At 41.5% G+C, this 23253-nt stretch overlaps 1 protein-coding gene across 3 annotated transcripts in view; it reads left to right on the top strand.

The window, feature by feature from the left end:
• The window catches only part of rbl1 (retinoblastoma-like 1 (p107)), a 75355-nt gene extending 59790 nt beyond the window's left edge, over positions 1–15565 (top strand). The window contains exons 23-24 of one of the 3 annotated variants that reach the window (XR_003881168.1): positions 8624–8821; positions 14563–15565. The gene's annotated coding sequence lies outside the window, so the exon portion shown is untranslated. Of the gene's footprint in view, positions 1–8623; positions 8822–9068; positions 9507–14562 lie in introns of those variants that run through there. The other 2 variants (XR_003881169.1, XR_003881170.1) reach the window with 2 other exon arrangements.
• Positions 15566–23253: the final 7688 nt, after the last annotated feature.

The following is a 23253-nucleotide window of genomic DNA, read 5'->3' as shown; positions in this document are numbered from 1 at the left end:
ATACTATTACAAAAAGAAATTACAAATATTCATAATGTAGGGTAAAAACACAAAATTTGCCAGGCCTTATTTAATGTGGGAGCTCCCTTAACAGACATACTGTAGTGGACTTCCATCAGTCCTGGAAGAAAGAATCCTACTCAAACACATCAGATAATACAGTGTTCCATTAAGTGGAATAGACACCTAAAGTAAAGAAACCCAGAGAGCCCCTTTCTGGTATTATCAGTTTAACCTGTTGTATTAATTTAGTGAAAACATAAAACCTGTTTTAACAAATCTAGGACCTACAAAAAGTTGGCCTCGTCAGCTCAATATTCAATCAGCTCAATTTTCAATACTAAAACATTTACTTTAAATACTTGACACTGTTCCACAACATGACATTACCTTCCTGCTCCAATTTACTGGTGTTACCTAAACTACAAAACCGAGCAACAATAATCAGAAACTGTCAAAGAACGTTTCTCATACCTCTACTTCAAACGTCCCACTGCCTGCTCGCTTTCAACCACAGCTAATCTATTTTCCATTCTCAAGGTTCAATCTCTCTACTCATCATTTAATCTTGTATTGAAACCTCAGCTTTTCAAATCACTAAAATATTGCATCATTAGAGTGCTATAAAAAAAACTAACATTACCATTCACATACTGTCAACACTCATTAAGTGTACATCAACCCTCCTTATCAAAGTCTTTGTCACTGTCACACATCGTAAGGTTTAGTAAAGAAAATAATCCAAACATGATTATTCTCTCCTTACTAGAAGGAAATGTTTTTGTAGTCTTCCCTAACAATACGACAATATATTTTTAATACCACCCTCTGCTGGATATTCCCTTTCTGCTTCACACTTATTAAACGTCTTATTTTAAGGTTAACCTGTAATGCGCCAAATGTATAAAATACATCAGCCAATTCTTAAGGAAAAAACATTTCGGTGGGCACAATACTACAGCCTCTTACTACCTACACATTTGATCCATTGCTGTTGTAGCCTAGTTTTATCATGGTCACAGCTCTATCTCAATTGCCTATCCGCTATTATTAGAATTAATTAGATTTAGGTAAATGGTTCTTCTGATTAGGCTACAAGTAATAAAACAAACACTTGCAATTGTTTGCAAGCATATATTCAGTTCAGGATTCAAATACGACTCCATTCTCATTAGATTATTCCAGCAGACCATTTAGGCCACAAAAACGTATTACCTCAAAATTGCCTTGCAATTCATGTTGAATAAATTAGCCTTTAAATTACAACTAAGCAAGCTGTTAAAACGTTCAGTTTACATCTTAAAACCTCTTGACGTTACCCTAGGATAGGGGGCGCCACAGCGCATTTTGGAAAAAAATCGTGCCCATTTTCAACGGCCTACTAATCAAACTCAGAAGCTTGGATATGCATATAATTAATACCTGTGGATAGAAAACACCCTAAAGTTTCTAAAACTGTTTGAATGGTGTCTGTGAGTATAACAGAACTCATATGGCAGTCAAAACCCCGAGACCGATTGAAACAGGAAGTGGAATTCTGAATTGTGGACTCGACTTCACATCTTTGCCTATTATTCACACAGTGAGCTATCGTTCATTGAGCACTTTCTATTGCTTCCACTAGATGTCCCCAGTCTTTACAAAGTGTTTTGAGCCTTCTACTGAATGAATGAGACGCTGTGGAAATTGGTCACAGTAGGAGGGCCATCACCATTGTGACGTTGGCGGCCCTGTCTACCCCCACCTTTGGAAACGTTTTGAAACACAATACAATCGTCCCCCTCGAATCTTATTGGCTCTCTTGTTGAAACAGGCCCTGAAGATTAATGTTATACAACGTTTGACATGTTTGAACGAACCTAAATGAGGGAAAAAAGTTTTTCGAAAATGCCGGAGCAGTTGGATACAGCCTTTAGACGCGCTAACAACAGCAAGCTAATGGAACATAAAGGATGGACTTTTTCGACCGAAAATACATTTGTTCAGGACCTGGGATTCCTGGAAGTGCTTTCTGATGAAGACAACTAAAGGTAAGGGATTATTGACAATATTATACAAGATTAAGATGTGATATGCGATTGTTCCAAGATGGCGCCGAGCTACGTTTACCAGCTAATTTTCTGAGTATCGCATCCCCTTTTATCGCAAAGTGTGATTACCCAGTAAAGTTATTTTTAAATCTGGTATGACAGGTGCTTTCAAGAGATATTCATCTATAAATCTTAGAATGACAATATTACATTTTTAAAAATGTTTTCGAATAGTAATTTAGTAAATTGTAGCACTCTTTCATCTGATGCATTTGACGGAAAATAGTTAGTCAACGTCAGGTGCCGATGTAAAATGCTGTTTTTATATATAAATATGAACTTTATTGAACAAAAGAATGCATGCTTTGTGTAACATGATGTCCTAGGTGTGTCATCTGATGAAGTTTGTAAAAGGTTAGTGCTGCATTTAGCTGTTTTTTGGGATGCATGTGGTTGGTCGGAAAATTGCTATGTTGCTACTTTTACCATGTACTCCTCTAACATAATCTAATGTTTTGCTTTTCCTGTAAAACCTTTTTGAAATCGGACGATGTGGGTCGAATCAGGAGAGGTGTATCTATAAAACGATATGAGACAGTCCTATATTTGAAAAAAATATATATTAAATTTCGTTATGCTAATGTCGCTAGGAGTTTTTCGCTGGATGTTGATCCCGCTTGCGGGATGAGACGCTCAAGAGGTTTAAAACAAACACTGGCTGCTAAGAAAAACATGGAACCAGTTGAATCACAATCAGAAACTCAGATTTCAGTCAGTAACATAGACCCAATACTATTGAAATTACAAATAAATCCCGCAAATAACCCAATTTATAATGGTTTATCGTCTTAACATCTGGCACATAACACAACTACCAGGTGAATAAAAAAAATAAAATAAAAAATATATATATATATAGTCAAAACACAACTTCTGTTCACAGGGAGGCCACTTTAATTACTATCTCTTGCCTCGCTGGTTGTACTTTCCCATATGATGCCTTGTGATCCTGCTCTACCAAATAGTTTACTAATGTGGCGATGTTTGGCATATGAGTTTATTCGTCTTTTAACGGCGATAGCAAATTTACTGCATATTGTATCAACACAGAACCCTCAAATCTACACCCTTTAGCGATTACATTTAAATGCGGTGTGATGCACAGTTTGACTATTTGTAAACATAATTCGTGCTCTCGCCCATATATACTGCCAATTTTAATATGTTACCTAATCCACTGACTAATCCACTGTCCTTGATTCTCACAAGGATTATTCAACCCCAAAATCTGCCAAGGAGCAGGGTTAAGCACCCAAGCTAACTGGCTAAAATGCGCTAGCTTGCTAGCTACTTCCAGACACAAACAAGAAAACACATCCTCACTCTCCATTCTACTCACCTAGCAGAGCTGATTAGGCTTTGTCCGTGTTATTAAAAGCGTTGGTGACTAACTGCGCTGTTGGCAATAATTTAAATTACGTTATTTTCCCTAACGTTTACTGACACCGGCCATAATCAACGGGCCTTGACCGCTCATAAAATCATCAGTTATTCTGCGTTCTAGTACATTCAGACGAGTGCTCTGAAATCCAAACAAATAGCCAGAGCGAATTTACAAAGCACGCTATTTAACAATGTCCATTGAGAACGCACAACGACTATACCATTTAGCTAGATTTTTGTTAAGCTAATTAGCAACTTTGCAACTATTTACACCCTAACCTTAACCCCTACCCCACGGACAAGAAAAAAAGTAATTTTGTGTGCCTGTGTAAAATTTCGAATAAGTCATTTGTCTATTTTACTATAATCTGTGGTTGTGTGACCACATTCACTCACAGTCAGACCATGCTTAAAGAGTGACTGCCCCTAAAAAGCAACTAATTCAAGTCAAACTAATTCGAGTCAAACATTTTATTCTATTGTCAAAATTGACTACAATGTGTATATAGAATATTTTTGGTCATAAAGTCAGAGTTTGGAACCTCAGTGTGTCACAATGAGTAAATGAAGGTTTGGATTACAATTATGTCAACAAATCATGCCCCCTTTTGCCAAGCTCCACGTGCAAATCGCCCCTTTACCCACATTGCTTCACTTCATTGAAACGGGCTCCATTGTTTCATCGCCCCTAAATCATTCAAAGGATCAAGGGCCCTATACGGATTGACCTTGCCTCCACAGCCAAAGTATTTATATGCGGGAACAGGTTCGATTGGAGAACCATCGAATGAGTGAACAATGTAGTTAATCTGAAACATTCTTACAAGAGTTTGAAAACAACATTTAGTTTTGCCTGTATTTAGCACAAGTTTTAAATCACCAAGGGATTCCTGCATAGCTATAAAATCTGACTGTAGTTTTGACACAGCCTGATCAACAGCATACATAATAGTACAGATGAAACGGTATGAACATTTCATATCACTATTATAGTGACAAATGATCATGGTTATCAGTATATTCGCGGTATTGTTAAAATGTGCTGTAAATGTTCAAAAAGTACAGATACACACTTAAATAATTTCAACAAGTTTTATATTGAAAAACAACAAATTAAATTAGCAGCACTATGCACTTTTTGTGTGCATAAACATGAAAATAATAACATTAACATTAAAGACGGCACCATGTGGCCATGAGAGGTAAAAGTTTCCCTACTGCGGGTTTAAATGACCACAACCTTAAGTAAGCAAATAAAATTAAATTCGCAGCACTCACTTTGTAGTGAGGCACGGCAACCTTCATCAGCCTCAGAGAGCCAGGCCTCTCAACAATTTGAAATGGCATCATGTCCTTTCCAATGTAATATGAAAAGGCTGCAGTGAGGTCTTGAGCAGTTTTTGGTGTGGGTGCATAAATGCTGCCTTTTTAAATGCTTGATCGAGTGTCTGTGTCGCAACTGTAGATGAGTAGGAACCAGTAGCATCACTGGGTTTGCCTGCTGCACTCCCACTCTGTAAACAAGGGAATATCCCAAAATCGACCCCTGTGGCACACCTTTATGTACTTCAAGAAATTCAGATTTAACCCCATCAACCACGATGTCCTGAGTTCTGTCACTAAGATAATCATGAAACCATGAACAGGTGTCAGAGCTCAGGCCTATCGTGGTCAACTTATTCAATAAAATAGCATGATCAACAGTATCAAAAGCTTTTGACAGGTCCATGAACAAAGCAGCACATTTCATTTTAGTGTCTAAAGTATTGACAAGATCATTCAAAACGAAAGTGGTTGCTGTAATAGTGCTATGCCCAGGCCTAAACCCTGATTGGTTTACATTCAAAATACATTAATCAGATAAAAAATAGGAAAGTTGTACATTTACCGAGGATTCAAGAATCTTCGCTAGACAAGTTAGCCTTGAAATGGGGCGATAATTATTAAGATCACTACTATCCCCGCCCTTATGGCGTGGCAGCACAAGAGCGGATTTACATACTTTTGGAATATTTCCTAATAATGATGTCAAATAAAAAAATGAGGGTTATTGAGCCAACAATGATGGGCGCTGCACACTTAAGTAGACCGGGATCCAATTGGTCGACCCCTGTGGATTTTTGATTGTCTATTGCTAGCAAAGCATCCAGGACTTTTTTCCCCTGTAAATAGCCTAAAAGAAAAGCTTTGACTATCATTTATCTCATCATTCAGCAAGTTTCCTCTATCAGCATCCAGCCTAATATCATGGTGCATACGCTTAGAAGTTCTTAAAAAGAGAGAGCCCTCTGAAATAAAATGGTGATTAAATGCATTAATGATAGTATATATTTCCATAATGAGGCCAGTGTCTGAATTAATTTGTTTTGGCAGAGAGGAGGAAGTAGAACCCTTCAGGGATTTGATAGTTTTCCAGAGTTTAGCCTGGTTCCCATTACAATCTGAAAGAGCAGTTGCATAATAATCAGATTTTTGCCTTTCTAATTTGTCTTACACAATGATTCTTCAGTTTCTTAAAAGCTTGCCAGTCCGGGGCTAAGCCTGTGTTCCTGACCTTGACCCAAGCATCATCTCGTTTATGAATGACTTCTAATAATTCCAGACTGTACCAGGCATTCGATCTACCTTTAACCGGTAAATTTTTTAAAGGGATCATGATTATCCACAATGGTATTGAAGACATCTGCAAAAAGGCTCAAAGCTAAGTCAGGTTCAGGGATAGCTGAAATGCAATCAGGGTCAATAAAACTAAAAAAGCCTCTTCACTGAAGTTTTTTTTAAGTTCCTCTTTGTGATGACATAAGGCTTACATTTTTGTATTCTCATATCTCTAACACAAACAACTGGGAAATGGTCACTAATGTCTTGGGCGAAGTACCAGTAGTAGCATATTTCTCTGGTGTATTTGTTAAGATAAGATCAATTAGAGTTGACTTTGAAGGATCTTTATGTTTGGGCCATGTAGGCTTAGTGCCGGGGAAAATAAAAAGTGAGTGCGAGAGTGGGGAGCTCTGAGGTACTGAATAGCATGAGAAAAAAAATCTCCTTTATAATAAAGCATTGCATGCATACCATCACATTTGAGTAGTGGCATAGTTTTGGAGAGTAGAGGCACTTACAGAAGTTGCACACATGAGGAACATTTTTTGTGGCCTAGTGTCCGGGAAATGTTGGGCCTTTTATGAACGCATTTCATGCAATTCTACTTGACTGTCGTGTTTAAAACAACTGGGAATTAGGAGCTGGGAAATCTCCGATGTGTTCAAGACAGCTTTTTTTTATAGTCCTAAAAATGCTTTCACTGACTCACCCAATGATGCACAGCTCACTTGCTGGTGAGGATGCCCTCATGCCAAAATGAGCTCAAAATGAGCTCATGCCTAAAACCTCTCTGCTGCTCTCTCTCTCTCTCGTTTTACTTTGTAAAACAATATTTGGAAGTTTATCAAATATTTTGGTAACCTACAGCTTTCCAGCCTGTGCTTTCCTGCAATTAAACTACACTGCTCAAAAAAATAAAGGGAACACTTAAACAACACAATGTAACTCCAAGTCAATCACACTTCTGCGAAATCAAACTGTCCACTTAGGAAGCAACACTGATTGACAATAAATTTCACATACTGTTGTGCAAATGGAATAGACAACAGGTGGAAATTATAGGCAATTAGCAAGACACCCCCAATAAAGGAGTGGTTCTGCAGGTGGGGACCACAGACCACTTCTCAGTTCCTATGCTTCCTGGCTGATGTTTTGGTCACTTTGAATGCTGGCGGTGCTTTCACTCTAGTGGTAGCGTGAGACGGAGTCTACAAACCACACAAGTGGCTCAGGTAGTGCAGCTCATCCAGGATGGCACATCAATGCGAGCTGTGGCAAGAAGGTTTGCTGTGTCTGTCAGCGTAGTGTCCAGAGCATGGAGGCGCTACCAGGAGACAGGCCAGTATATCAGGAGACGTGGAGGAGGCCATAGGAGGGCAACAACCCAGCAGCAGGACCGCTACCTCCACCTTTGTGCAAGGAGGAGCAGGAGAAGCACTGCCAGAGCCCTGCAAAATGACCTCCAGCAGGCCACAAATGTGCATGTGTCTGCTCAAACGGTCAGAAACCGACTCCATGAGGGTGGTATGAGGGCCCGACGTCCACAGGTGGGGGTTGTGCTTACAGCCAAACACCGTGCAGGACGTTTGGCATTTGCCAGAGAACACCAAGATTGGCAAATTCGCCACTGGCGCCCTGTGCTCTTCACAGATGAAAGCAGGTTCACACTGAGCACGTGACAGACTTCACAGAGTCTGGAGACGCCGTGGAGAACGTTCTGCTGCCTGCAACATCCTCCAGCATGACCGGTTTGGCGGTGAGTCAGTCATGGTGTGGGATGGCGTTTCTTTGGGGGGCCGCACAGCCCTCCATGTGCTCGCCAGAGGTAGCCTGACTGCCATTAGGTACCGAGATGAGATCCTCAGACCCCTTGTGAGACCATATGCTGGTGCGGTTGGCCCTGGGTTCCTCCTGATGCAAGACAATGCTAGACCTCATGTGGCTGGAGTGTGTCAGCAGTTCCTGCAAGAGGAAGGCATTGATGCTATGGACTGGCCCGCCCGTTCCCCAGACCTGAATCCAATTGAGCACATCTGGGACATCATGTCTCGCTCCATCCACCAACGCCATGTTGCACCACAGACTGTCCAGGAGTTGGCGGATGCTTTAGTCCAGGTCTGGGAGGAGATCCCTCAGGAGACCATCCGCCACCTCATCAGGAGCATGCCCAGGCGTTGTAGGGAGGTCATACAGGCACGTGGAGGCCACACATACTACTGAGCCTCATTTTGACTTGTTTTAAGGACATTACATCAAAGTTGGATCAGCCTGTAGTGTGGTTTTCCACTTTAATTTTGAGTGTGACTCCAAATCCAGACCTCCATGGGTTGATAAATTGGATTTCCATTGATTATTTTTGAGTGATTTTTGTTGTCAGCACATTCAACTATGTAAAGAAAAAAGTATTTGATAAGATTATTTCTTTCATTCAGATCTAGGATGTGTTGTTTAAGTGTTCCCTTTATTTTTTTGAGCAGTATATTTGAAATATTATTTTATAACAAAATGCAATTTACCACTTGGCTGTCTATTGTTTCACCCGGTCACAGGCCCTCCCAGTCAACACCACCTCATAAGATGAAGTACATTGTTTATGAGGATTGCCTGCTGCAGTTGTTCGAGAGATGTCCAGTTTGCAGTCGAACATGCAACATAGAGAAGACCAGCAAAGGGATCCCTAGCATCAGGCAAACATGCCCTTGCTGTGAGCATTCCTATAAATGGAACAGAGAGGACACTTGAATCAGGTTGGTGACATTTGACCAGATCAAAGGTCAAAACAGTTTTGAGTTTTGTCCCAATTCACCTTTGTAACCTGGGCTGGTGTACCAAGCCTGATCTCTGTGCATACCATTCTATTTCACTCCACATATCATGATATCTGAAGTGAAATAGAAAGGTGAATGCACTGATCAGGTTGGTTCCACCATGCTAATCATAACCACCATTAAAACATAATCAGTCCTCTGTGTACGGTTGTGTGTGACCGACCAGTATCTTTGGGGCCAGGAGCTGATCTACGCTGCCATGCCCATCAATGGGAGGCTGGCAAAGACCTTACCTCCAGTCTCACCTTTTGCCTGCTCACCAATTGTCATTGATGGGGAGACCAGACTTAGGTAGGTTTAGTCTGACCTGTTGGGCATGGTTCTGGCAGATGGGTGTGTCTTGGTGGTAGCAAGGACACACCCAAGAAACACCCACATCAAACCACACCCCCAAGCCAACTCACATTTGGCTTCTGTCATGGCCACCAGAATTTCTTGAGGAGCAAGCCAAAAAATTAGGCCAAATCAGCGTGTGCAGTTCCCCTTTAAAGTAACTACCTGGTAAAAATCGGACTTTTAAAAGTTTATATTTTATTCTACTCGTATCCAAATAATTTTGTTGACTCGTCCTATACTCATATTCGTGGCCAAAGCATAAATTGTAGAAAAAAAACACTTAAAACCCCACCTTAAACTTAAAAAAATGTTTGCTATTTCCTCATAGAACATGTTATCTCTGAGGAGGATCAGCTGGCCAAACAGCGGTCTACTTATATTTTTTATGATCGGTATACACTAACACAACTCTGTTGTTGGGGTACGCCCACACCCTTCCAACACAGAAAAGCTGCTATTTAACATATTTCACTCATATCGTAAGTAATTATAGGTCATATTTAATAGAAATTGGGAAACACTGGACAGTTACTTTAAGACTCCTCCCTGATATTAATTTGTAGGTTTAATAAAGCATATTGAACTTATATAAGAATAATTCAAAGACAAATTCATCCTCCAAATTCAATAACATGATTGATTCCCATAACAGTCAGCGACGAACGGCATGGAAGTGGCCCAAACCTTGGACAGGATGGCAGTTAAGCAGTGGGAAGACACAGAAGAGAACAGCAAACCCCACTGTGTAATTTAGGATGAGCAACTGGCCCTTCACAGCGGCGACATCACGCAGGCTATCGAGAAAGATCCAATAATCCCTGTGTATTATTAATCTCGCTCCCTTTCCGGGAAAATAATGTCCTGCCATAGTTGTGTTCACATGTGGTCCTACAGAGAAAAGAGGATGGGAAAGCAGGGGAGGGCTATTCACAATAGAATCGTCTCACCTTTCTCTGCATGTGACCGTTCAGGGGACTGAACAACATTATCATGGAAAAGAAAACGTTACCATGGAAATATTGTACGTTCTACTATTCAAAGAACTGCCTAGCCATATCTCGAAGAAGGCGCCAAAAGGAACTTGTTGAATGCAATTAACTCTCATAACCATGAGAATGAGCAGAGCGACACTTACCTGAGTTGTATAGAGTACAATTGATTTCTAGGCCTCAGGGTTTGACCTTGAGACAGGAACACTTCATTGACACACAGGTTCACACACTGAAGCAAGTATGGCCCTGCATGCTGAAGCAAGTGTAGCCCAGAACGTGTTCCCGCATATAAATACTTAGGCATTTGGAATGATATGGATTTGACAATAAGAAGCTCAGATTTAAAGTTGTCTTTTTCTACAGAAACAGATGGCTCTCTCTAAGCAGTAGGAAGCAGATTATTCAGTTAACCTTTTTATCTGTTTTTGATTATGGTGATATTATTTGTCAAAGTGCAGCTGCTACGACTCTTAAACCTTTGGATGCCATCTACCATAGTGCCCTTCGTTTTGTTACATGTGACAGTTTTGATACTAATCACTGCATCAAAAGGTTGGCTGGACTTCACTAAAGGCCGTAGATCTCTACATTACTTCCTTTTTGTTTACATGGCCCTACTTCATACACTTCCATCTTATCTAACTTTGCTGTTTAAGTATAAACATCTGAGTTGGCTAACCCACTCACAGGCTTGGTTAACTCTTGAGGTTCCTAGGGTCTCCACCGAGCTAGGTAAATCTGCTTTTAGTTTTAATGCACCATATTGCTAGAACAAAATTCAAAATACATTTCGTCTTGATGTTCTGGTGGCTTTCGGACAATTTAAAGCATTAATTGGGGACTTATTTGTGGAGGAATGTGACTGTTTTTCTGGTTGATTTGTGATGTTTCATTTGTGTTTCCCATGACTGTTTTTTATTTTATTTTTATGTATATATACAGTACCAGTCAAAAGTTTGGACACACCTACTCATTCAAGGGTTTTTCTACATTGTAAACTACGAAATAACACATATGGAATCATGATCTGGTCTCTGTTGCATACAGGAGCAGTGTAATGATAATAAATGACCCTGTTATTGGTTCAAGCGGAGAGAATTTAATTTCCCCCAAATCTGTGGGTGTTTAACTGTGACAGAGGCAGGCAGGGGAGAGATGGGGAGAGGTAGAGAGAGAGAGGGCGTGCGTGTGTGCATCACAGGAGGCTGGTGGTATCTTAATTGGGGAGGGCTGGCTCATCGTAATGGCTGGAATGGAATAAATGGAATGCTATCAAACACGGTTTCCATGTGTTTGATACCCTTCTATTCACTCAATTCCAGCCATTATTATGAGCTGTCCTCCCTTCAGTAGCCTCCTGTTGCGTGCGTGCGTGCATGCGTGCGTGCGTGCATGCGTGCATGCATGCATCTGAATCTGTGAGAGCTTGTTCTTTTGCCACACATTCCGCTGACAGCTCTATTATGAAGAGAAATGAGCAATATAATGGGAGTCTGTTCTCTAGTGAGAGGCCCCACGTCCTCTCCTAATTCAAATGTGAAAAAGGAGAGCCGTAATCTTTGAGCCCCTCTATGTGATTACAACTGTATATTCAATGATAACTCTCAAAATACAGTCATGATTTAGCATCACTGTTAAAGAGTCAGAGACATTGGGGTGTGTTCAAATATGAATCTTTATTGGGTAGAGTTTTTCCTTAGTTCAGTAGATGTACCTTTTAAGTCATGCCATTATTGTTGGTCCCTTAATTAATTGTAGGCCTACTGTTCTGACAAACAACTTTTCATTACCTGCTCATACATCTTTACACTTAAATAAGTGGTTATTTTACACATTTTTATTTATTTATTTATTTATTTCACCTTTATTTAACCAGGTAGGCAAGTTGAGAACAAGTTCTCATTTACAATTGCGACCTGGCCAAGATAAAGCAAAGCAGTTCGACAACATACAAAAACACAGAGTTACACATGGAGTAAAGCAACATACAATCAATGATGCAGTAGAAAAAAATAAGACTATATACAATGTGAGCAAATGATGTGAGATAATGGAGGTAAAGGCAAAAAAAATGCCATGGTGGCAAAGTAAATAAAGTATGGCAAGAAAAAACACTGGAATGGTAGATTTGTAGTTTGAAGAAAGTTAAAAGTTAAAATATAAATAATATGGTGCAAAGGAGCAAAATAAATAAAATAAATAAATACAGTAGGGGAAAAGGTAGTAGTTTGGGCTCAATTAAAGATGGGCTATGTACAGGTGCAGAGATCTGTTGGTGCAAACATGCTGTTTGCATATAAGAATGTTAGTGACAGCTACACCGGGCGCGAATTATATATCTAATGTGCATTTTCAACCCATCATCCATTCCATTATGCATTATTGGCCACATGTGAAATGTAAATAGAGATATTTGCAAAACATTGATGAGCGACCCCTGACAGAAATATCATCCAGAAATTACCTCATTGGACAGAAAGGCACACCACCTCACAACCATGAGAAACATAACACTGTATGTATATGAATCATACAACTAACATTCAAGCCAAAATATATAAATAAATGTACATTTAAATCAAATCTAGAAAAATGTAAATTTTTCCCCAAATGCCATGCCCAAAAGCCACTGCAATTCATGAATGACAAATTTTATGTGTTGTGCACATTGTGTATTTACAGTAAATGCAAATTATATAACTGTCTCAAATTATGCAATAATTTCCATTTGACATCCTCAATTAACATTTCTTGATTTGCTGGTTTCTGTAATGAGGAAGAAAATGTTGTTATTTCATGTAGTAATACATGATTTCCTCAAAACCCTAATAGAACAGCTTGTGACAAAAAAATGTACAACATTTTTCAAACCTGTTATTCTAATGTATAATTGATGTCAATATCAAACTTTCCTCTAATTCTATTGGACATACAGAGGGAACTTCTCTGTTGACCCTACAGCTACGTAAAACATTATTTCGGTACTAAGCTTTCTTCCTCCTAGAAATTGTCTCTCTGTGCCTTGTTTTATTAGAAACTTTTAATTTCCACAATATTGCGATCAAAATACTTTCCTCTCCCCATCTTAATCAGAGTAGTCTTTTCCATTAGCACTATCTCTTCCAACAGCTACCTGTGTTGCCCATGCACTAGAAACGTACTGTTGATCCTTTCCTATGTCTGGCACTGCCATCCCTTCTATGGTCTGCATCAAAAAGCACTGAGCCTGTCTCAGAACTCTCACTCTATCTTCTCACACCACTGCTGGTCACTCAAAAGCAGTGAACCCCAAACCCATCTCCCCTGTGACTCTAAAGCAGTTTGATCTGAGAATTGGAGCTACCAGTAGTTACTCCATTGCCTCCAATATGACTCACCATTTGGGGGTTTGGAAAGTAAAACATAAATTTGTAGAAACATTTATCAAAACGCAAAATTGTTGTTGATATGCACTTTTTGGGGTTGGGGGATTCTAATCATTCTAACGGTCGACTAATAAACAAAATACAAAAAAGATTTTGAGTGAACTATCGCTTTAAGGGTTGAGTAAGAGCTCAAGCACGTTACTTCATCCACTGAAGTCAACCAAAGTTAGTGACTTTGAATGCATCCTTCACTGCAATCATATTGTAGGGGCTAACTGCTAAACTGCTAAATAGTTCCATCAAAAACAGATACCTCCATACAGGGCATTGTCTAATGATTGTCTAATGATGTTCTGTATTATGTTCCATGTTTTGTGTGGACCCCAGGAAGAGTAGCTGCTGCATTTGCAACAGCTAATGGGGATCCTAATAAAATACCAAAATACACGCAGCCCGGATTGTAAAATCCAATGGACTTCTCAGAAGGGGGCACTTGTCTGTTACTCGTTTGTCCAAATTTGTAAATCTCTGCTCCCAGAACCAAATCCAGTAGCTGGCCCGAGTGCACATGTGCTTTTGTTCTGGGTACTGAGATTACTCTAAAGATAAATAGCCTCTATTATGCCATAGTATGTTCACATATATATTCCAAACAGATGAGAACGACTGCCCCCTCTCATTGTGCTGGGTAGGCGAAGTTCTACCTTCAGACACATGAAATGGTTCAAAATGGGAACACTTTGTCTTTCCGGTTCTAGGGCTGCTGAATCAAGTACACCTACCACTAACAGCGTGAAAAAAATGCTTCTGTTGTATACCACAGTCGTCATATGAGGGATATCTAGGTGAAATGTCCAACGTTTTCCAGAAACTCGGGACATGCTCACTCAGGGAAATCTATTTGAAATATCAGTTTCTCTTGAATCCAGGACATGTTACTTTCACTTTTTTGTTTCCTTCGTTACAGGTTATGAGAATCTATCGTCTGAGGCTGCAGCAATATCCCTTGACTGTACCTGAAATGATACAAGATCACCGGTGAAGTGCAACCAGTGGAACGGAAGAAGAATTCCTCACTACTGGCAGTGTCAGAACATAACTTCTAATAGTTATCTATGTGGGACTGATGCCAGTGTGGAAGAGCTGGTTACTTTTAAAGGACTTGGTGAATGATTACCTTACCAATAGGACGATTGAATATTATTCTCTTGTAGATTAAAAAGAAATTGTGAGTTTCCTCCTAATACAGGACATGGTAGGAATCGTAAGGGACATCATCATTACACCTGTTAATACTTATTTTCTATAACTTTGTTTTGAAATCTATTTCTTATTGTAACAGCAAGTACAATGTGTCCTTTGTGTTTAATAGAAATGCAAGGTGTTTAATGTGAATTATTTTATGCTTACTGCTAATGTTTATACTGTCAATTCTTTTCATGTTTTTTATTGTTTTCTGAAAATACATTTTAAGTATATATTTTTTAATGTCTATGGGGGGGTGTAAGATTATGTCAAAGATAAATACACAAGAGACAGAGGATGAGAGGTCAAAAGGACGAGAAGTCAATACAGAAATAACGATTAAGGGAAATAGTGTTTTTTCTGTAATAGGGAATTACTGATCAATGGTTCAGAGACATGGGAGGAATATGTCTTCTGAAATAGGATACTTGTTATCTGGTCAACCACAGGCTAGCGCTGGTTTATAAAACTACATGCTGTCCCTTTGTTCTGGGGAGATAATCACTGGAGAGCATCACTGGAGAGCATCACTGGAGAGCATCACTGGAGAGCATCACTGGAGAGCATCACTGGAGAGCATCACTGGAGAGCATCACTGGAGAGCATCACTGGAGAGCATCACTGGAGAGCATCACTGGAGAGCATCACTGAGGACAGGGGAGAATGACCATCTACCTCCCCATATGATTTGTCCTCTTTGAATAAACCAATTTTCCTCCCCCTTATTTGCTTTGGAGTTTGTGTTATTGAAGAATAACATATATTGAATGTGTTAACAATTTTATTGGGGATCCTGTTTTCGGATAACAATGCCTGCAGTACCGCGGTCGGCCTTGATCTTCCGTGGCTTCAATGGCCCAGAGAACAAATTTGGTATTTTATTAGGATCCCCATTAGCTGTTGCAAAAGCAGCAGCTACTCTTCCTGAGGTCCACATAAAACATGAAACATGACATAATACAGAACATCAGTAGACAAGAACAGAACTACATACATTTTAAATCAACTGCAACCTCTGGCCAATCAGATAAGGTGCCACCAACCTCCTGTGATGTTTTTAAACAATCTGAGCGGTAGACCCTGGCTTGCATTTTGACTCAGAAAATGATCTTGACCTCTCAGTTTTGGACTGTTTCTTTCCGGAACCCATTTGCCAGGATCCGGTACCTCTCGTAACATGAAACATTATTTTCAATGTTTGCAATCTAAAAATGATAATAAAAGCAATCAGAATTCTTTCATGTTGACTCCTCTGTAAATCTCCTGGCTGCCCCATAAAAAACCGAATGTGAAAACAGTGCCTGATATTCTAAGAATTGACTTGTGTTGGGCTGGCGTGGGTTTATGGTTTGCGCAACATTGTAGCCTGTATAGACCAATGCATGGCCATTGCTGTGGTGAGAGAGAGAAGGGCCTGTGTCTCAGAACTAGAATGAAATTCACTTTCTATGATATCTCCCTCTTTCCCTGCTCTGATAGACATGAGCATGCAACTCATCTCTCCAGCGTTGCACTTAATCATGTATTTCCGTATAGCCGCGGGAAGGGTGCTGGAGGAGCCGCAGCACCCCTGATAAATTGAAATACTGTAAATTTGCCAAAATTATAGAATTACTGCTGTCAGCCAAAACAAGCCTTTTAATATATTTCAAATACAATCGCAGGAAAACACAGATCATGCTAAAAAGAGAAGACTAATCTGTTGGTAGGCTACCAAGTTATCAACTTCAAAATAGACCTATTGAGCGAACAGCATTGTTTTACAAAGTAAAACGAGAGAGAGAAGCTTTTGGCATGAGCACATCGGCCATCGCCGGTGAGTGAGCTGCACATCATTGGGTGAGTCAGTGAAACTGAAGAAAAGCTTTTTTAGGACTATAATTTCATCCTCATATTGTACAATATGTGTGTGTCTCCACACACCTAGGCCTAGGTTATTGATGGATTCAAGACAAAGTTGTTTTTATTGATCTCAGATTTTCAGTTTGTCAGTGTCAAAGTATAGCCTGTCATTTTGAGATTTGTAAGGTATTAAAAAGATTGTCATCTAAAATTATGTAGAATTGCATGAAATGCGTTTACAAAGGCACATTTTTTTCCCAGACCCTAGGCTACTAAAAATGTTCTCCATGTGCAACTTCTGCAAGCGCCTCTCTCTACTCTATTGCTCTATGCTAGTACACAAAAGCGATTATAACGCATGCAATGCTTTATTATAAAAGTGATTTTTCTTTCATGCGTTCAGGTACCTCAGAGCCCCCCAGGTCACCCTCCTGTCAGGTTCACTTTTTGTTCTGGAACCTCCCAGTTTATAAATTAAGCACTGATCTTGACACTGATTTAGTTGCTAATGCGAGGTCAGTACAGGGGCATCAAAGCTGGGACCGAGAGACTGAAAAACAGCTTCTATCTCAAGGCCATCAGACTGTTAAATAACCATCACTAGCACCTTAGAGGCTGCTGCCCTATATACATAGACTTCAAATCACTGGCCACTTAAATAATTGGAACACTAGTCACTTTAATAATGTTTACATATTTTGCACTACTCATATATGTATACCACCGTTCAAAAGTTTGGGGTCACTTAGAAATGTACTTGTTTTTGAAAGAAAAGCAATTTTTTTTGTCCATTAAAATATCAAATTTATCAGAAATACAGTGTAGACATTGTTAATGTTGTAAATGACTATTGTAGCTGGAAACGGCAGATTTTTTATGAAATATCTACATAGTTGTGTTAGCTAATCCAAGTTTATAATTTTAAAAGGCTAATTGATCATTAGAAAACCCTTTTGCAATTATGCTAGCACAGCTGAAAACTGTTGTCTGATTAAAGAAGAAATTAAACTGGCCTTCTTTAGACTAGTTGAGTATCTGGAGCATTAGCATTTGTGGGTTCGATTACAGGCTCAAAATGGCTAGAAACAAAGGACTTTCTTCTGAAACTCGTCAGTCTATTCTTGTTCTGAGAAATGGCTATTCCATGCGAGAAATTGCCAAGAAACTGAAGATCTCGTACAAGGCTGTGTACTACTCTCTTCACAGAACAGCGCAAACTGGCTCTAACCAGAATAGAAAGAGGAGTGGGAGGCCCCGGTGCACAACTGAGCAAGAGGACAAGTACATTAGAGTGTCTAGTTTGAGAAACAGACACCTCACAAGTCCTCAACCGGCAGCTTCATTAAATAGTACCAGCAAAACACCTGTCTCAACGTCAACAGTGAAGAGGTGACTCCGGGATGCTGGCCTTCTAGGCAGAGTTGCAAAGAAAAAGCCATATCTCAGACTGGCCAATAAAAATAATTAGATTAAGATGGGCAAAAGAACACAGACACTGGACAGAGAAACTCTGCCTACAAGGCCAGAAAAAAATGACATATACATACATGTTAGAGGTCATTTGAATACTTACTTTGATAGCAGTGCAAATATGATATATGGCTTGGAAATCCCTTGTCCTTGTAAGATGGGAGCATTGAAGATGTTACTCTCAATGACAGCCAATCATAAAGGATACAGCAAACTTGCAAAATGAAAGTGCATAGCACCATGCATTAAGTATGTATTACTAACTAGCTGTTTATTTTGTTTTTCATGGGATACAGCGAACTGTCAAAATTGCAATGCATAGCACCATGCACTGCATATTCTTTACTAGCTGTTTATTATGTTTTTCAATTGTTGAACATCTATGAAAATGGTCCCCAGTGTGCCAAGTGGGGACATTCATTTTGTGAAAATGGGAGCAAGTAGTCACAGTGAAATTATTTTAAAAACTCTAACCATCTTGATCTGCATAATTATTTATGCGATGTAAAATAAACTAATCCGTCCTTAATGTTGTTCTATCTTAGTGTGATATACTTTACTGTGCTATTATAGATTATCCAAGTTAATAGAGTTTGAAATTCAATCTCCCGTCTTACCCTCTGGCCTATGTTCCTTGGGTTTGAAGGAAATACAAATCCTGCACACACTGCAACTGTGGCTGAGTTTACTCAGAATGACCCAATAACAAGATTGCCTCCGCGTTTAATTGAGCCCCTTACATATCTCTGTCTGGTTTATAAAACCACATTTATATTTTTATATTTTTTTTCAGGAGATAAATCTGGGGGAAATGTTCTTTTCTTTCATAATACCCCCCTGATGGAGCAAGGTGAAGAAATTAGAACAGGGAGAGAGACACAAAGTCTGACTATGCTATCATTAAGAAGCCACAGGGAGTGATAGAATTAAAAGGTAGCTTTCTAGAAATGTAACTAGAGACCCAGTTCATTATTAATGTCTCAATCAGCTGCATCTGTTAAAGGCTGTATTCTGCAGCTCATATTATCATGTCTGCCATACTGTCTGTGGCTGGACAGTGGACACAGTTTGTAATAATTTCACTGGCCAGGAAAGGAGGCAACCGAACACAGTGGAAGGAAGTAATCAGCATACATTTGCTTACAAAAGGCATCCATGCTCTGTGGGTGGGTATGCTTTTCAGAGAGAAAACAAAACAATAAACAATGTATCTCTCAGCATAATTTTCTATAGTGAGGTAATAATGATTTTGTTTTACTTTGGAAAGAGCGGATCGATTGACATGCATTTAGAAAATCCTATTCAACACAACTTTTTACTAAACGTTTTTCTAAGGTGTATCATCTTGTTGAACTGTTTGGTGTGCATGCGTGTAGGGCGACCCAGCCCCTGAAGTGACTTTTCTTATCAACTGTATGCAAAAATATCCTCTGTGTTGTCTTAGGAATGCCTCGTTATCTTGCCAAACCCCATTGTCACATCTCTGAGAAGCAGAGGTTCTGTAGTGATTACAACATGTAGGTCTGATATCTGACTGGAGGTTAACTTTACAGTAACGCTATTGGTCAACAACTCAGAATTTGAATCCCAAACAACTCAGATGCTAATAAAAGGGTCTTAGATTAATTATTATTTCTCTTATGTTCCTGACTTGCAGTGGTGAGATACCTACACTCTTTCATTCTCCCTCTCCCATGAGATATGGGTCATGGCATAAGCCATATTTTCTGTTTCTGACCATGCTTAGAATAATGCCTTGTAATGCTTGTTAATTCTTTGTAACTTAAGCTTTATGAATTGTATGTGAATCCATTCATTTTACAAAGTAATTAAATACACTTGTATTTAGAATTCCATTCTCAGACATTGCTTCATTGCCTATTTGTCACGTTTGTCGTCTTCGTCTTCTGACGATATAACGAAATCGTCATCAGAAAAGGTAGACCAATACGCAGCAGGTTGACTGTTCCACATCATATTTATTATTGATGGAAACGACAAAACAAAAATAAACACGCAAAGGTGACAGTTTCACAGGAGAAACGAAACACAGTGCAAAATACAATTCCCCACGAACAGCGTGGGGGAAAATGAACTTAAATGAGATCCCAATCAGAGACAACTAGCGACAGCTGTCTCTGATTGGGAAGACAGAAACCAACATAGAAATACTCCCCAATAGAGCCAACACAAGGCTCCAACGCAAAACAGAAAACAAACACAGGAAAACCACCCAACATAAACCACCCTGACCCAAAACACCTGAGTTCACCCGGTCAGGGCGTGACAGTACCCCCCCCTCAACGGTGCGTACTCCCGGCGCACCAAACTTAAGTCTATTAGGGGAGGGAATCCGGGTGGGCGCCTCACCCTCGGTGGAGGCTCTGGCCCCGGGCGTGTTCTCCCCCCCGCCTCCACCTTAGCCCTACCCCTCTGGCCCGGACTGGACCACTGTGGAGCGGCATGCCCAGGCTCTGGAGCGGAGCCGTCGCCCGGAACAGGATTGGGCACCGGTGGACCGGACCCGGGCCGTGCCGGACTGGGAACACGCACCACTGGTTTGGTGCGGGGAGCAGGAACGGGCCGGACAGGACTGGGGACACGCACCACTAACCTGGTGCGGGGAGCAGGGACGGGCCGGACAGGACTGGGGACACGCACCACTAACCTGGTGCGGGGAGCAGGGACGGGCCGGACAGGACTGGGGACACGCACCACTAACCTGGTGCGGGGAGCAGGGACGGGCCGGACAGGACTGGGGACACGCACCACTAACCTGGTGCGGGGAGCAGGAACGGGCCGGACAGGACTGGGGACACGCACCACTAACCTGGTGCGGGGAGCAGGAACGGGCCGGACAGGACTGGGAACACGCACCTCTGACTTGGTGCGGGGAGCAGGAACGGGCCGGACAGGACTGGGGACACGCACCACTAACCTGGTGCGGGGAGCAGGGACGGGCCGGACAGGACTGGGGACACGCACCACTGACTTGGTGCGGGGAGCAGGGACGGGCCGGACAGGACTGGGGACACGCACCACTAACCTGGTGCGGGGAGCAGGAACGGGCCGGACAGGACTGGGAACACGCACCTCTGACTTGGTGCGGGGAGCAGGAACGGGCCGGACAGGACTGGGGACACGCACCACTAACCTGGTGCGGGGAGCAGGAACGGGCCGGACAGGACTGGGGACACGCACCACTAACCTGGTGCGGGGAGCAGGGACGGGCCGGACAGGACTGGGGACACGCACCACTGACTTGGTGCGGGGAGCAGGGACGGGCCGGACAGGACTGGGGACACGCACCACTAACCTGGTGCGGGGAGCAGGAACGGGCCGGACAGGACTGGGGACACGCACCACTAACCTGGTGCGGGGAGCAGGAACGGGCCGGACAGGACTGGGGACACGCACCGTGGGCTTGGTGCGGGGAGCAGGGACGGGCCAGACAGGACTGTGAACACGTATAGGTGACCTGTAGCGTGGAGCTGGTTTAGCCACTCGTCCCGGCTGGATTCCCATCTTAGCACGGCATGTGCTGGGTCTGTCCACAGGACGCACTGGGCTGTGCGGGCGCACTGGCGACACAGCGCGCAACTCCGCATACCAGGGCTCCTCCTCCAGATCTTCCCTCTGCAGGTCCTCAATCAACTGCCTCATCCTCGTCTCTTCCTCCGCCGTCATCCCCCACGAGAGCAGTGGTCTGGGCTCTTCCTCTGCCCTACCGGACCACCCCATTAGCCCCCCCCAAAAATTTTCTTGGGGCTGTTTTCCGGGCCTCCTCGACCGCCGCCTGCGACTCCGTCTACCGGCTGGCTTTTCCTCCCGCTGCTTGGTCCTGGTTCGGTGGGGAATTCTGTCACGGTTGTCGTCTTCGTCTTCTGACGATATAACGAAATCGTCATCAGAAAAGGTAGACCAATACGCAGCAGGTTGACTGTTCCACATCATATTTATTATTGATGGAAACGACAAAACAAAAATAAACACGCAAAGGTGACAGTTTCACAGGAGAAACGAAACACAGTGCAAAATACAATTCCCCACGAACAGCGTGGGGGAAAATGAACTTAAATGAGATCCCAATCAGAGACAACTAGCGACAGCTGTCTCTGATTGGGAAGACAGAAACCAACATAGAAATACTCCCCAATAGAGCCAACACAAGGCTCCAACGCAAAACAGAAAACAAACACAGGAAAACCACCCAACATAAACCACCCTGACCCAAAACACCTGAGTTCACCCGGTCAGGGCGTGACACTATTACTGTAATTAAACTATAGTGCTCTTGCATATTGTTGCTATTTATCTTATGGAGTCAGATAATTCATGTAATAGGCTAATTGCTTAGTCTTATTACAAGTCACATGTGAGGTGTATATACAGTCCATAAGGAAGGTTTTCAGACGCCTTGACCTTTTCCACATTTTGTTACATTACAGACTTATTCAAAGATGTATTAAATAGTTTTTCCCCCATCATCATTCTACCCATAATACCTAAGAATGACAAAGCAAAAACAGGTTTTTAGAATTTTTTGCAGAATTATTAAAAATAAAACACAGAAATACCTTATTTACATAAGTATTCAGACCCTTTGCTATGAGATTTGGAATTGAGCTCAGGTGCATCCTGTTTCCATTGATCATCCTTGATGTTTCAACAACTTGATTGTAGTCCATCTGTGGTAAATTCAATTGATTGGACATGATATGAAAAAGACACACACCTGTCGATGTAAGGTCCCAGTTGACAGTGCATGTCAGAGCAAAAACCAAGCCATGAGGTCGAAGGAATTGTCTGTAGAGCTCCGAGACAGGATTGTGTCGAGGTACAGATCTGGGGAAGGGTACCAAAAATGTCTGCAGTATTGAAGGTCACCAAGAACACAGTAGCCTCCATAATTCTTAAATGGTAGAAGTTTGGAACCACCAAGACTCTTCTTAGGGCTGGCCGCCCGGCCAAACTTAGCAATCGGGGGAGAAGGGCCTTGGTCAGGGAGATGATCAAGAACCAGATGGTCACTCTGACAGCTCTCCAGAGTTCCTCTGTGGAGATGGGAGAACCTTCCTGAAGGACAACCATCTCTGCAGCA

The sequence above is a fragment of the Salmo trutta genome, chromosome 14 (assembly GCF_901001165.1).
Source record: "Salmo trutta chromosome 14, fSalTru1.1, whole genome shotgun sequence".
NCBI lineage: Eukaryota > Metazoa > Chordata > Actinopteri > Salmoniformes > Salmonidae > Salmo > Salmo trutta.
This window is presented reverse-complemented; position numbering and strand designations above follow the sequence as displayed.